The sequence below is a fragment of the Myripristis murdjan genome, unplaced genomic scaffold, assembly GCF_902150065.1.
Source record: "Myripristis murdjan unplaced genomic scaffold, fMyrMur1.1, whole genome shotgun sequence".
Classification (NCBI taxonomy): Eukaryota; Metazoa; Chordata; class Actinopteri; order Holocentriformes; family Holocentridae; genus Myripristis; species Myripristis murdjan.
Genome location: NW_021941813.1, coordinates 37,604 through 41,638, shown reverse-complemented (window position 1 = coordinate 41,638; position 4,035 = coordinate 37,604). Strand labels below are relative to the sequence as shown.

General features: G+C 41.5%; 1 pseudogene; it reads right to left on the bottom strand.

Annotated features, from left to right (window-relative positions):
* Nucleotides 1-2,331: 2,331 nt before the first annotated feature.
* On the bottom strand, nt 2,332-3,536 carry LOC115356802 (putative nuclease HARBI1; annotated as a pseudogene).
* Nucleotides 3,537-4,035: the final 499 nt, after the last annotated feature.

Here is a 4,035-nt window from a genome sequence, read left to right as displayed (position 1 = left end):
GTCTGTGTATGATTCGTTCAATTGATATTCAATTGAAAATCCAAAAACAATAAAATTAAAAAATGACTTGATATTCCATAGTTTGTTTTTCAATGTCACACAAAAAAACAAATAACGATTCGTTTTTTGAACCTTTGATTTTATGCTCAAGTCAAAAAAAAGAACATTTAAAAAACGGTCTCAGGGCTGAATTTGATTTTGATAATCAATCTCTCTGATTTGTGTGGCCTGGAAGTCGACCCAAAGTCGCTCACTTTACCTTGAAGGTTTTGGCAGGTTAGCAGCAGTAGCAGCAAGACCAGAGAGGTATTGCACAAAAGTAGAATAAAGAAATCCAGGACAACTGAGCAAGCGCAGCTTGACCTAGTCTGATCGGCGCATCTTGGCTTAATTGGTTGCACATTTGCAGAGCTAGGATGAAAAGGCGCGGCTATGTCAAGCCAGGTGTAGATAGTTGGGATAAGTGCGTGTTCACGGCATTCTTAAATAGACCACAGAATCGATCACAGAATCACGGATGGGAAAATGGTCAACACTCGTGCGTCTTACTTCACGGCCGCTGAACAACAGCTGCTGATGGAGCACTACGAAGAAGTTAAGCACATAATCAGAAAAAAAAGAAATACAGTCACAATAATCAAGGACAGAGAGAAAACCTGGCAGACAATAGCAGACTGGCTTAATGCGTAAGTAGTCCAAAAATGTACTACAATTAATAAACAGTGCTCCACTGGAACAATTAAAGTCCTACAGGTGTTACTTTCCACTAATCAACAGTTGTACACTTTGCTTTAAATAAGGCAAGTAGAAGTGCCTGTTACTCAGGAAATGTAGAATATTATTAAGTGAAAACAATTATCCACAATGTGTGTCAATGATGATCTAATTAATCTGTTTTTCCCAAATTATGTTTTTTTCCCGTCTATTTTATGTATCTATCCATGATAAAGAACAAACTTGCCTGGCCAGAAAAGGACTAGGCAGCAAGTCAAAATAAAATACAAGAACATTTTGCAGGCTGGTAAGTGACTATAGTGTAGATAACAATGAACAAATGAGATGAATAGATAAGCTGTGTGCTGACATACTGAATGTCTATGATTGTAGCAGTTAAAAAAAAAAAGCTCATAAAACGGGGGGCGGCCCACCTGGGCAGGATCTGACCCCAGCAGAGGAGCTGGCTCTCCATGTAAATAAAGGGAGGCCAGTGATGGAGGGGATCCAGGGAGGGACAGTCACAGACTGTGTCCCAGCAACAGAAACTGGCTGCTTCATACAAGGTACATATTGCAGTACTTTGGAGCACAATTAAATACATATATTATACTGTCTGACTTTGTGTTCCCACACACTGCAGGGAAATCCAGTTACGCTTTTGGAGCCACCAGAAGATGATCCAGTTAGTGCATTTTATTGAAATCACAGGCTTGGCATGTCCTGTCAAAAATCTTAATAGAAGTTTTCATAATGCATGTATGTATATGGCAGGGTGAGGCACATCTGCAGCTGCGGACTGCACCTCTGCAGATGAGGAGACCATATCATTGGACTCCAGAAGGCATGAGGTACCATGTCAATTTTTTAAAAAATATCCTGCTTATTTAGTCCATAATTGATATGAAGTCAGTGATTTGGTGCTAATAGAAAATAGCATATTTGTAACAGGACCCAGATGCTGCACAGCCTCATAAGCAGCCTGGTAACGTTGTGAGTATTGGCTTCAGTAAATCTACATTATGCACAAATCCTGCTGTGCTAACTGACATTTCTTTTACAGAATTCATCAACTGTCAGATCTTTGTACGCCAAGCACCTTGAGAGACAGAATGAACTTGCAGATGTGAAAATCCTGTTGGAAAAAAGGAAAGCTGCAAGTAATGGAGCTTGATGTAGAGATCAGATGCAGGACCCTCGGGAAACTGGACCTGGAAATCCAGAAACTAGAAAGAGAAGTGAGTATTTCAGTGCACGCTATAACAATAACTGTAATACAGTATTAATATGTATTACTTTTGCTCTGTATTCCAAGTTCCAAACAACACATGAGGACCTTCAAAATAAAAATGCAATTAGAAAACATTGTGGGTCCTCCCTTTTTCATGAATGTGTAGTACACCATTGATTTTGTGATGTGGAATTTAAAAGATGACCGCACACTGTGCTACCAATGCCAGACAAAATGCACATACACAGTAACAAGTAACATAGAAGATCCTTTTATTAAAGAGGATGAATCAAAAGACTAAGTTGAAAAAATTCACAATGTATTGCTCCCTGACCAGTCTGCCATTAATGTTGTCTGGCAAAATAGGAGCATTTTCCCAGTCAACATCAACAACCACTCGGGGGGGCCCTCTCCTTTCTTAGGCCTGCAATGTTATGCAGCACTGTACATGCAACAATTACATCACAGGCCCTGTCCGGGGAAACCCTCAGATGGTGCAGGCACTGAAACTGAGACTTCAGAAGACCAAAGGTCATCTCGATTCGAGCCCTTGTTTTGGCATGTGCATGGTTGTAGGCCTGCTGTGGTGGGGTTTGGGGTCCGCAAGGGGAGTCAAGAGAAATGACTCACAGGCATAGCCTTTGTCTCCCAGCAGCACACCAGAGAATTCACCTGATAATACAAGATACAATTTATAAAACTACACAGCAGAGTTAAAGACTTATAATGTCCAAGGTGCTTACAAATAAAATGTGTGGCTTACCTTGTGAGAGTCTCTCATAAACTGGACTAGCCCAAAAGACTCTGGAATCATGCACTGAGCCGGGCCACTTTGCCTCTAAGTTGCTGACAAGGCAGTCAGCATCACAGATCATCTGAAATGATAAGATGTAACCTATTAAGTAATTGAATGCACAGAATTAATTTATGTAGGTCACAGTAACCACAAATCACTCTTACCCGAACATTGATACTGTGGAAGGACTTCCTGTTGATGTAATCTCCCTCGTGTTCCCCTGAGGGGCGTTTGATTCTAATATGGGTGCAATCCACTGCACCAATGACATTAGGGAAAGCTGTAACAAAAAATAGTGAGTATCCAACTGTGACACATCAAATTAGAAACTAACAATTGCAAGTTGAAATTGATGTTACCTGCAATCTTGTAAAACTCCTCCTTGATGTAGAGGGGTCTTCTGTGGCCAGGGAAGGTGATGAATATGTGTTTGAGTGACTTCAGTGCCAGACAAACACGTCTTATTGTGCGGCAAATAGTTCCTTTATTGAGGTTCTCTGCATCCTCTACAGAATAAAGGAAACTCCCGCTTGCAAAGAACCTCAGTGTAACACAGACCATCTGTGGTACAGTGAGGGTATGGCTTCGTGCTGTCTGGTGCTCTATTTTAGGACCCAGCAGCCTACATAAATATCTCAGTCCATCACCTGAGAATCTATACCTCTCAATGAGATACTCATCTCCAAAGGCCAATGGGTCCGACCTGTCCCGGAAGACTCTTTCAAGCCTAAATGCTCTCCTGAGGATTAGGCCTTCCTCATCCAGTACATCCTCCAAAAAAGGGCATGCCATCATGAAGAGGAAACAGGTGAATGGGAGTTGGACCTACAGTGGTGTGAAAAAGTGTTTGCCCCCTCCCTGATTTCTTATTTTTTTGCATGTTTGTCACACTTAAATGTTTCAGATCGTCAAACAAATTTAAATATAAGACAAAGATAACACAAGTAAACACAAAATGCAGTTTTTAAATGAAGGTTTGTACACATGTACAGTTGCGCGCCCCAGATACCCAAGCCATCACTTATGTGAACCGTAGGGGAGTACACTCCATTAATATCCAGGTGATTTGTGACTGCAATTACCTGGTGACACGTGTATGCTAATTTTCCTGGGTCCGCTCATGACTCGTTCATCCTGGCGAATTCTGTCATCCCTACAGTCTTTCAGGGGGACCCCCCTCTGGATGGGTGGCTGTTAGGTGACAACGGCTATCCACTGAAAACGTGGTTGATTACGCCATACATTACACCCACAACAAGAAGGCAACATGTTTTTAACAGTGTTTTCAGTGGCG